Here is a 13,255-nt window from a genome sequence, read left to right as displayed (position 1 = left end):
ATCCATTTTCAAATTATTTTGAAGCCTTAAAGAATTTGAAAGAATTGTATGACTCACACTCTGAACTTAAGTTGTTCAATTAATGATCAATTTGTTCAACCTTGAGTTGAAAAAGGATGACCCTATTTCTTTGGCATCAGAAGTAAGATCCATTATGCATGACATAAGATCCATTGGTGTTGAAATGGATATTCCTCTCATAGCTTATGTCAAGGCACTATATCCCACCTATTCACATTATCTTGAGTTATTGCAAGAAAGTGGAAACCTTAAGGCGATTACCTTTGACTCCATTGAGAAGAAGTTTGTTGAAAGAGAGAAGGATTTTGGGAGCACGACAACTCCTCAATCTACTGACGAAGTTGTGTTCCTTGCACATAAAGAATAATCCCACACAAGATTCTTCTAGAGGAAGAGGTGGCCGAAGAGCAAGAGGAAGGTAGAATATTAGAGGCAGGGGGGTAGAAATTTCGAAGGAGAAAGGTCTGATCTGCATTGCATATGATGCAATAGAGATGGACATGATGCATCCACATGTACGCTTCCTTGGGACAGAATTTAGCATGAAAGAAATGAAGGAAAAGTTAAAACAACTGATAATGGGCAAGGTAAAGCACCTGAGTTTGCTCATTATATTGTGGCACATTACAACATTGGAGTAACCAAAGACTTATTCAATGCTTCACTTTCTTCATGGAAAGATGCTTGGTTGCTTGATTCAGGAACAACTTGCCACATGAATTTCAGGAGATATTTATTTGAAAAAATTATTGATAATGTTGATGGATCAGTATACTTTGCAGACAAGTCAAAACTCATGCCATCAGGCTTGGTACCATCAGAATCAAATTTCCTGGTCTTCTAGACATTATTCTACATGATGCTCTATACCTCCCAGAGTTGAGGAGAAACTTGTTGTCTTTGTTCCACATTCACCAACAAGAACATTCTATTCATATATTTGATGGCCAGTTCGAGGTCAAAAAAGCATCAGATCATTCACTTGTCATGATGGCAATAGAAGAAGAAAGACTTCTAAAGCTACAAGGAACCTCTTCTCATGCACATAAATTTTCATACAATTCTCGCTATGATGAAGGTACATTTCCATCAAGTCTTTTATGGCATGCTATATTTGGACACTTGAATTATGATAACCTCCATTTTTTGAAGAAAAATGGTGTTATTGGTTTGCCTACTATTCCTAGGAAACTTGATCAATGTGATGCTTATATCGTAGGGATGCACAACAAACAACCTTTCATGATTCTGATTCCAGAGCACATAGAAAAATTGAACTCATTCATTCTGATTTGTGTGGCCTAATGCATGTTCCTTATGCAAATGGTAATAAATATATACGATGACATTTATTAATGACTACACCAGAATGTGTTGGATTTATTTATTGAAGAACAAATTTGAAGCTTTTGAAACATTCAAGAAATTTCCTGCATGGATTGAAAATGATGCACAATCTCATATTGGTTCTATTCATACTGATAATGGAGAAGAATACACTTCAAATGAATTTGAAAACTATCTTCGCCAACATGGGATCAAACATCAAACAACCATGCCCTATAATCCACAATAGAATGGAGTAGCTCAAATAATGAACATGACAATCTTAAATATGGTACGTTCCATGATGCTTTTCAAGAATGTTAAACTAATGTTTTGGGTTGATGCAGTTCTATGTGCTATGTATATAAAGAATAAGTGTCCATCTAATGTTATAAAAAATAAGACTCCTTATGAAATTTGCTATGGCCACATTCCTTCAGTGATGCATCTCAGGGTTTTTAGTTCCACCTGTTATGCCTTGATACCTAAGGAACAAAGAAACAAACTTGGTGCAGGAGTCAAAAATGTATCTTGTTGGGGTACTTAAACATCTCCAAAGCATAATGTCTATATGATGAATTTAATAATAAGTTTATAATATCTAGGGATGTGATCTTTCTTGAATCTTCTAAGACTGACAATGTTGTTGAACAGAAGCTTGATTGCATGGATAGATTCGTTCATCCAAATTATTTTCAAGAGTTTGATAATGAGATTCCACATCTTGAATTGGGGATACCTATACTAGATCAATCTGTGGAATCTTCTTCTAAATCACTCTCTCCCCCGCATGAAATTTCAGCCACTAATGACACTTTGAGTGATGTGATTGACATAATTGGGAGACTAAATCTTTATTCAGCCCCAACTCAGTCGATGAAGAATCTTGGGCCATCTAAGAAAGGTCTTCCAAAATAGCTAACAAAGACACTTGAAAGTATTCGTCCTAATGAGTTTGGAAAGACAAGAACAAGAAGCTCAACTAGACAAAATGGAGGTGATGTAGACAATTTTGATTCACCTATTGATATGGATGTTTCTTATGACTGGGAACTAAATTTATCTACAAATTTAGAACCAAATTGCTTCAAAGAAATCACTTCTCATTATGAATGGAAAGAAGCGATGCAGAAAGAATATGATGCTTTGATAAATAATGGCATCTGGAAGCTAATTGATCCTCCGCTGGGAACCAAACCAATAGGCTACAAGTGGGTCTTGAAGAACAAGTATAAAAAGATGGATCACTTGACAAGCATAAAGCCATGCTTGTGGCAAAAGGTTTTGCATAGAAGGAAGGGGTTGACTATCAAGAGACTTTCCCCCCGCACCAAAATGGGCTACCATCCAAACACTCTTTGCCTTGGCAGCTTAGAATGGTTGGAAAGTCCATCAAATGGATGTAAAAACGGATTTCTTGAATGGATATCTGAAAGAGAATGTTTTTATGTCCCAACCATAAGGATTTGTTTTGAAGGGTTAGGAACACAAAGTATGCAAGCTTGTAAAATCCGTGTATGGCCTCTAGCAAGTACTGCGAGCCTGGTACAAGATATTGACTGAGCATCTTTTGAAACTTAATTTCAAACATTATGATCTTGATGATGCAAATTTGTTTGTCAAGGTAGTTGGAAAAATAGTTGTATATCTTGTGGTGTATGTAGATGATCTTATGATGATAGGGAACAATGAAAGCTACATTGCATCCATAAAGAAGGAACTGAGGAAAGGTTTTGAAATGAGAAATTTGGGCTATGTTCATTACTATCTTGGTATTGAAGTAACCCAGCATCTATAGTTTATATTCCTCTCTCAGAGGAAGTAAATTGGAGATATCTTGAACATGTTTGGAATGGCTTAGTGCAATCCTTTGAATAATTCAATGGAACAAAACTTAAAGCTCATATCTAGTGAAGGAAAAGAATTTGAGGATTCAACAAAGCATACACAGCTTGGCGGAAGTCTCAACTACCTGACTACTACCAGACTAGGCATTTCATTTGTTGTTAGAATCCTCTCTAGGTTTATGAAAAATCCTTGTGAGGGTCATTGGTCTGCTACAAAAAGAGTTCTAAGGTACTTGAAGGGAACTCAGGACTTTGGACTAAAGTATACACAAGTTGGTGACTCCATCTTGATTGGATACTTTGATTCAGACTTCGATGGAGATAAACAAATTAGGGTATCTACTTCCAGTTATGTTATGAGACTTGGATTAGGATTTGTCTCATAGAGGTCACATAAACAATTAGTTCCAACAGGTTCAACAATTGAGGAAGAATATGTGGCAGCAACCGAAGTAACAAAGAAAATTGTGTGGCTCAAGAAAATTATCGAAGATTTGCAGGAGAAACAAGTACATTAAACTCCTCTTTTGATTGACAACACTTCTGCAATAAATTTTTCCAAGAAACCAAAGTACCATGATCTAATGAAGCATATCAATACAAAATACCATCTGATTTGACATCATGTTGAGGCCAAAACAGTTCACATACCACATTGTTCCACAAATGAGTTGATTTCAGACATCTTCACCAAAGTGCTTGGAAGGGAAAAGTTTGAAAGATTCGGAATGGTGCTTGGACTCACCAACATCCCTTCAGATTAAAGGGGGGAATGTTGAACACCTAATATTTGGGATTAGGAATCCTATGTAAATATTGTAAATATATAAATAAGAGAAATTGGAAGATGAAGAGACATTGGGAGATGAACCAAGTAGTCTCCATTTCCTTGTATACAGTCATATTTTATCTTAATTCAAATGCAACAATTTCATTCGGGGTTACTCCGGGCCTGACAAAAACCATAAATGTGACACTTTAAGGATAAGAACCACAAAAAAGAGACCATAAATACAATGCACCAATATTTTATAATGAAGTTCTCTCACATTGTGTGAGCTACAACTTTGGGCCCAACTTCAAATTTGAGAGGCCTCTATATTATATTAGCTAAATGATAGGAAAGTACATGGAAAAATACATCATTATAGCTCACTTATGGGATTCACATGAAAATAGGTTGCTCAAATCCCGAATTTGACTGCACCAATGAAACCCTTGCGAAATTCTAAGTAAAAGGAGTATAAACTTGACCAGATTTTGACACTGTCAACTCTGGACCCCCTAAGAATCTCTAAGATTCCGCAATAGAATATTTTGGGAATATTTTGGAGAATATTCCAAGGAATATACCTAGGAATATTCCCTTAAAAAGCATACCCACAGGGTTTTGTAGCCTTCTCCTTGTTTTTTCATTGCTCCCCTCGTTGTTCCACTCTGTCATGGTTGCAGTCGTTTCGTGAAATGGACAAGGGGTTGGTTTAAATAATACACCGTCGACATACTTTACAAAACCCCTTCAGCTAGTGGGTTGTTTGGTGGTACCATGTATAAAGTGTTGGTTGTGGCGGGTTGTGGTTTCAAACCATGTTGACCCATTTGTTTTTTTTACATTATATATGGTATACATATAATTTTGAATCGTTTCCAACCTTCTGCCACCAATTTTAGCTCGTTGCTGCAAAATTTTGATTGGACCTCCAACTTTTGTGCTAGTCCAAATTTATATAGAGAATAACTAAATTTTTCCAATGCCAAGTTTGACTAGAACTTTTACCGGATATAAATTTTGCATACAAACTAGGATTTAAGTGTCATTTTAGCTATTGGATTTCTTACGACACAATCTTCAACTTGATGTTATTTTCGCTAAGTTTTGAGGACTTCAATTTTTAGGCCTTTTAGGATCCTCTTGGATCATTCCTCTCCACTGAGAGCTTTTGGGCCTCCAAAATCCTTACCAATCAACATGCAAGTGAGGCAATAACTCCCTCACGTTCTCCTTTTCAATCCATCATTCCTTGATAAGGTGCATTCCTTAGAAATCCACTTGTAGGTACTCCATATCTCCTTATTGTGAAGTATTGGTTCTTCTATCTAGGATGATGTCTTTCAGAAACTTTTCCAAGTATTATGGAGAAAAATCATCCACTGATGGAACTTGACCACTCTACTCAGGATCCATGATCACAGGTGGTTCATAAAGTTTCATACATATGCATATATGCTGGAAGATGAAGGTGATAAGCATTCGTTCCAATATTTTCTAAGATGGTGAATGGGTCATATATGATTGGTTTCAACTTCTTTCATTCTTCCCTTCAATCTGTCTTTGTTGATGTGAAGCCACACCCTTTCTCCAACTTGGAATTAGTGATCGACTTTTTGTTTGTCGTGTAAAGCTTTATACTATGCATGACTCTTTTCCAAATTTTCTTGCACTTCTTGATGAATCATTTGGATTTGTTGAATGAACTTGTGAGTTTTGTCTTCATCATTTTGTTCACTAGAATTCTCATCTTTCCCAAATACCAAATTTAAGGGATATTTCTGCAATTACCCAAAGCATGTCTCAAATGTTGAACTATGAGTAGAAGAGTACAAGTCCTTATTGTATGCTTGATGAACATAATGTATCTATTCATCCCACAACTTAGGATATTTGTTGTAATTCCCTCAGATAAAATGAACCACTATTCTATTGACGACCTCTGTTTGTCCATCTGTCTATGGAATGTCATACTCCTATTTAGTTTGGTGTACATCATCTTCCATAAGCTTGTCTAAAACTCCCCAAGGAATCGAGAGTTTTGATTGGAAATAATGGATGTGGGTAGCCCAAAATGGATCCATGCATGTTGAAATAAAAGTTGAGAAATTTACTTAGAATTAATATTCTTTTTACATGGCATCAAGGCAGACATCTTGCTAAACCTATCCACCACTACATACAAGTAGTCATGTCCCTTTCTTGACAAAGGAATCCCTTTACAAAATTCATGGAGATACTCTCCCAAGGATGAGAAGGAATAGGGTGTAGTGTGTACAACCCCAATTTTCTATTAGTGGGCTTATAAACATAGCACATCACTCACCCCTTAACATATTTGGTTAGAAATTTCTTTCATTCGAGGCCAATAAATAACCTTTGCAAGTAAGGCACAAGTTTTCCTACCCAAAGTGACCAGACACAAGCAAATTTTAAGCTTCTCAAATTACATGGACTCTTTTAGTTGTAGGAATACATAGCTTAACAAGGTGGTAAAGTAACTTGCCCCACAAATGGTTATTCTCCACCTATGATCCATGGGTTAGCTTCTCATAAACTTCTTTAAAATGTTCATCATCAACATATTGTTCAACATAACTATTATGAGATAGAGGAGAATTCTTGAAAAACAATAAATGCAACAACAGGAGGTCTAAAAAGCATATCTACCACTTTGTTACTTGTACCCTCCTTGTACTTGATTACCAAATTTAACTGTGGAAGGAATCTCATCCACCTGAAGTGATGATCCTGTTGCAACTTGGTCTATGACTGGAGATACTGTAAATACTAGTGGTTTGTATGTATGATAGTCTCGTCCCAATCAAGTAATTCTTCCATTTTTTCACACTTTGATCCAATGCATACAACTCCTCGTCATGTGTGGGATAATTTACAGTATCTTGAAAGAAATTCTTTGAATGGGAACATATCGGTTTATGTTGTTGCATCAATACTACACCCATGGCATAACCACTAGCATCTGTCTCAATCTCTAATGGTTGTTGAAGTTCTGGCAAGGCTTGGTTTGGTGTTGTGATGATCTTTTCCTTTAAGGCATCAAAATCCTTATGTTGATTTCCTTCCCACTGAAATATCTGCTTCACACTCCATTTTCCATCTTTCTTTGGCACCAACATAGTTGGTGAACCACTCAGAGATGAGATAGGTTTGATGACTCCTTGGTTCAACAAGTATTACACCTGCTTCTTGATTTCTTCCATTTCCAAAACTGAAATCCCATACATGCCCACATTTGGAAAAAGGGCATCTTATTGAAGGTGAGCTTCATGTAGAATTACTCTTTTAGGAGGCAATCCACCAGTTCCTCAGAAATTTCATCATTGTTAGTGATAATATCAAATATTTCTTTGCCGTGAGAAGGATTACAACTTTTTAAAGCATCAAATGTTTCAACATCTTTTTCCTTCACAACCATGAGCATACACGTCTTGTTAGAGTTGATGAGTCTCTTCATATATCTTTGATTGACAAGGGTTGAATTGATCTTCAAGTGGTGAGATTCGTCATTCCTGGAAAAGATTGCCTTCCTGTCATACAAGTATGGGCTTCCCAAGACTATCCCACAAATGTCAAGTAGGAAAACATCTATATCAACCACATGTTTTAGCTTTTAAGCAATGGAAAACCAAACCCTATAGTGCTTGGTGATATTGAGTTTTACGTTGTCGCACACGCAACCAAGGTCCAAGAGGATAGGCTTTCGGATGAGGTTTGGTTTCTAGACCCGCATTCTTAACAATTGATTATGAGATCAAATTAACTTGAGAATCTAGATCAAGCAATGTATCTATTTTGTTGTGTTTAGATACAACTCTTATAAGAAACAATTCTCTTATTTTTCGTTCATAAACATGAGATTCATTTGTAGAGCTTGAAATAGCATGATTTGCAGAACTTGAACTAACATGAGGGGAATTGTTACCTTGCAGGCTAACATTTGTAATCTTCATCTCATCACCAGAATTGGTTCCAAGGTCTTGTTGCACTAAAGAAACTATTTTTTTCTTCCCTTTTCCACCATATTTCTTAGGCTTTAATTATGGATGCAACTTCCAACAATTATCTTCATTGTGCCCTTCTTTCTTGCAATCAGTGCATGTAGGTTTTAACCCAGTACAGAAATTACCTGCATACGAATTCTAAAACACAAAAAAATAAACAATGCGAGAGCATAACACATAAAACACATATACACAAAGATTTTCCCACTAGATCCCAAAACTGGGACTACCAGCTTGATTTTTCATTATGTTCCTTTCAATGTTATAATACATATTTATACATGCAGAAGCATTCAATATCATGGACCGAAAACCATCGCGTCCAATACCATGGACTAAAAACCATTGCATCCAATACCATGGACTGAAAAACCATCGCGTCCAAAGAACATGTACGAAAATCATGCACAAAACCATAGGTGGGTCCGCCAACCTAACATAGGGTCCAAAATCAAAATTTTTTGGGGCGCTGCCCCGGACCCCATAAAGTGGGGTTACGGGTACCTCTCAAACCCCCTGTTAACTACGTGGAAAGAATATAACACAACCCAACATTCTCCCACTTGTTCTTTTCTTTCCACACGAGGCCACAGGAGAGCTTAGTCATTTTTCCAGCCCTAAAATGCCCATTGTTTATCTACACCAGGAGAACTTCTCAGAGCTCACATATTTTGTCAATGCATCTGCAGTATTCTTCAAAGTGTCCACCTTTACCAGCAACACCCTTTTGTCTTCTATCATATCCCTCACAAAGTGATATTGAACATCAATGTTCTTTGTCTTTGAATGATAAGCAGGGTCTTTTCCAAGAAAATTGCACTTTGGCTGTCACAGTATATCCTTATAGCTCCCTGTACTAACCCCATACTTGAACACAATCTTTGCAACCAAACTGCTTCCTTGATTGCATGAGTGGCTACCATGTATTCTGCCTCTGTAGTTGATAGTGCCACTACAGATTGTTTCTTACTCATCCAACTGACTACACCTCCAAATAGGTTAAACACATACCCACTTGTAGATCTTCTTTGATCCAAATCTCCAGCCTAGTCTGCATCAACAAAGCCATGGATATCCAAAACTCTGTCCAATCCTGGTCTTCCTTGGTAGCACAAACCATAATTACTAGTGCCACGCAAATACCTGAAAACCCGCTTCACCACTGTCCAATGCTCCTTCCCTGGTTTTGACATAAATCTGCTCAATACTCCCACTGCATGTGCAATGTATGGTCTAGTACAGACCATTACATACATTAGGCTATTGACTGCACTTGCATATGGAACACGGGACATATCTTCTTCCTCTTCTTGTGTCTTGGGACATTGTTCACCAGATAACTTTACACCTACAGGAATAGGAACTTTCACCGGTTTACTATCCTGCATATTAAACCTTTGTAGTATTGTCTCGGCATACTTCCTCTGGTTTAACCAGAGCTTCCTCTTTTCTCGATCTCTTTTAATTTCCATGCCCAAAATATAGTTTGCAGCACCAAGATATTTCATGTCGAATTTGGAGGACAATTGGGTCTTCAATTCCTGGATAATTTCTTTGTCATTTCCAACCAGCAACATATCATCCACATACATGACCAAATAAATAACGCGGTCACCAATTAATTTAAAATACACACAATGATCTGCTTTGCTTCTCGTGAAGCCAAGTCCCCGTATAAATGTATCAAATTTCTGATACCACATCCTTGGTGACTGTTTTAACCCATACAGAGACTTCTTTAACTTGCATGCTAGTTCTTTATTATCCTTCACCGCAAAGCCTTCAGGTTGCTTCATGTAGATCTCCTCATCCAGATCCCTGTGAAGAAATTTTGTCTTCACATCCATCTGTTCTACCTCAAAATCAAAAGTGGCAACAACAGATAAAAGTAATCTAATAGAAGTTACCTTAGCAAGAGGAGAAAAAAATATCACCAAAATCAATTCCCGGCACCTGGGCATAACCTTTTGCTACCATCCAAGCTTTGTATTTCTCCACCTTTCCTTCTGCATTTATCTTCTTCTTGAACACCCATTTGCTGCCAATGGGTTTCCTTCCAGCCGAAAACTCCACTAGACCCCAAGCCTCATTTTTGTGCAAAGATGCCATTTCATTAACCATGGCCTCTTCCAGAGTTTTCCATCCTCTGAATCCACTGCTTCCTTCACAGTTTTGGGATCATCATCAGTAATAGTTAAAGAAAAATTTGAATAGAAAGCAGATGGACTATACCTTTCTGGTTACCTTCTTTCTCAAACTAATCTTCTTAGACTCGGAGTTTGTGGCTCTTCATCTTCTGATTCCTCCTCTGCTGTAGAGTCTAATTCTTCCTCCTTTATCTCAAACTCTATCTTCTTAGGTTACTTTGGTTGGAATTCATGTTTAATAACATCTTTCACCTCTCTGAACACGACATCTCCGTTGTACACAACCTTCCTTGTTACTGGGTTCCAAAGCTTATAACCTTTTAAACCATCCTTATACCCAATAAAGATGCACATTTCAGATTTACTATCCAACTTTGTTCTTTTCTCCTTTGGAACATGTACATATGCATCACATCCAAATACCCTCAGATGTGAAAGAGAGGGTTTCTTACCAGTCCATACCTCTTGTGGAGTCTTTTCCTCCAACGTTGATGAAGGTGACCTGCTGACCAGGTAACATGCAGTATCCACCGCCTCTACCCAGAATTCCTATCCTAACCCGACACCACTAAGCATGATTTTTGCCCTTTCCATCAACGTATTGTTCATTCTTTCTGCAACTCCATTTTGTTGAGGTGTATATGGACCGTGCTATACCACACTTCTTATAGAATTCTTAAAATTCCTTGCTGCAAAACTCTCCACCATTATCTATCCTCAACACCTTTATCTTCTTCTCTGTCTGATTTTCCACAAGAGCCTTAAATTCTTTAAACTTGTCAAAGGCTTCAAATTTATTCTTAAGGAAATATATCCATGTATTCCTTGAGAACTCATCTATAAATGATACATAGTACACAGACTTACCCAGTGATGGAACCTTCATAGGTCCAAACACATCACTGTGCACAAGTTCTAATATTTGTTTCGCCCTCTTACTACCAGAGGGGAAACTCACCTGATTCTGCTTCCCATATACACAATTTTCACAGAAATCAAAATCCAGAGAGCTATTACTCATACCCTCTACCATACCTTTAACATGAAGTATTCGAAGGCCCTTCTCTCCAATATGTCCAAGCGTTTGATGCCACAGCGTGGTCTTCTCTCCAAAGACCCCTAGATATTCTGCTCCACTTTCAGGAACCACAAAACTATTGCACCCATCAATAATAGTGCTACCTTGCAGCTTGTACAGAGTTCCAATCCGAACTCCCCGCATCAATACTAGTGCTCACTGAGCCATCTTACAGGTATCCTTCTCGAACACTGTTTTTACACCTACATCATCCAGCTTACTAACAGAAATCAGATTTCTGGCTAATGCAGGAATATGCAGAACACCTGGAAGTGTTCTAACCCTTCCACCTTGCAGCTTCAACTTTACTTTTGCATGACCAATGATTCTATCCTTCCTTTCATCCCCCAAGAAGACATCACCACCATCATATTTCTCATACTCACAGAACCACTATCTATGGGGAGTGAAGCAAAAGGTTGCACCTGAGTCAATTAACCATGCCTCATGATCTACATGTGTACTTGAAGAAGCCAAGTACACATCCCCATCTTCATCTGAGGTGGTTTTTGCCTCTACAGAAGGAGCCTCATCAGATCCCTTTCCTTTTTCAAGAGCTTTAGATTTACAGTCCCTTTTGAAGTGGCCTTCCTTTCCGCATTTCCAGCACACCACCTTTACAGGTTTTCCTGGAGATTTAGATCTCCCTATAGATTTAGATTTCCCACTTGATGACTTATTTTTGTTTTTGTTCTGGGACCATCCTTGTAAAGACAAGGCATCACCATTTTAGCTCTCCATATTTTTCTGCCTCATCTCCTCCGTCAGCAAGGCTGAGACTATTTCATCAAACTACAAGGCAATTGCATTGCTACCTATTGCAATAACTAGAATATCCCACGAATCTGGTAGAGAATAAATCAAACTGATGCACTTATCTTCATTTGAAATTTTAATATCAATAGATGCTAACTGACTTACCACAGTATTAAATGCGTTCAGATTCTCTATCACCAAGTCTCCATCTTTCAGCCTCATGTTATACAACTTTTTTCGCAGGAACAATTTATTCACCAGAGACTTAGATTGGTACAAAGTCCCTAACTTGTCCCACAAAGCCTTCGTCGTAGCTTCCCCGGATACATTCAGCAATACTGAATCCGAGACACACAATTGTATTGTGCTCTTTGCCTTCTGATCCAACTTTTTCCATTCTTCATCGGACACTCCCGTTGGTTTAGTACCTGGATTTACCACGATCCACTAATCTTTATCCACCAACAAATCCTCCACCTTGAGTTTCCACAACTCAAAACTCTGACCATTAAATTTCTCGATCTTTATCTTTCCACTGTTCACCATCTTCTTTCACCACTAGAATCAATCTCGTAGATCTCCCACTAAACAGGGTCTACCACAGGCCTGAGCGAAACCCATCAGCAACAAGGGTGTTACACAGTAATTTGTCACTGTCTGTGTCATGAATTCAAATTAATCATGCTCATGCTCTCTAGTGTTGCCAAATGACCCACTCTGCCAAAGTTTTTTCCATCATCCCGACTGTTATTAAAATAACCGCGCTGACTGGTGCCTCATAATACAACGAATGCACTGCCAGCGCAGAAGCACACGTGTTTTCCGCGCTGGTCGAATTTCATGAACCAGCGCATCTTCTGTTCATATTAGGTCGCGCTGACATAAACTTCCCTGTTATTCAGATGGGATGTCAGCGCTCCAGTGCAGTTATACACCCGCGCTGATCCTGTTTGGGCGAGTTTGTTCTAACAGCCGGCCTTCCAGATGACTCTAGACCTGGTTGTTGGCCTTGTTAATGTCGCCCTCCCTTCTTTGGCATGTTTGTTTCGTCATTTGAGCCACCTTCCTTGGAGATAAGCTCATCCTCCCACCATTCATGGAGACTCCTTCTCCTATTTAAGTCTCTACCATTGCCATGAGCAGGGATTTTTTTAACAGTGTGAAATTGATAGTGCTTAGAGTGCTGCTGCTAGTAGGTAGTTGGTGTGACAAGTGTGAGATTGCTAGAGAGCTTAAGGAAGGTTGTGAAGTGTTGCTTTCTTGTGTAAACTTGTGTGAGAGAGAGT

Source organism: Pinus tabuliformis, chromosome 5_1 (assembly GCF_031772625.1).
Source record: "Pinus tabuliformis cultivar Carrire ecotype Pingquan chromosome 5_1, CPIR1, whole genome shotgun sequence".
Lineage (NCBI taxonomy): Eukaryota > Viridiplantae > Streptophyta > Pinopsida > Pinales > Pinaceae > Pinus > Pinus tabuliformis.
This window is presented reverse-complemented; position numbering follows the sequence as displayed.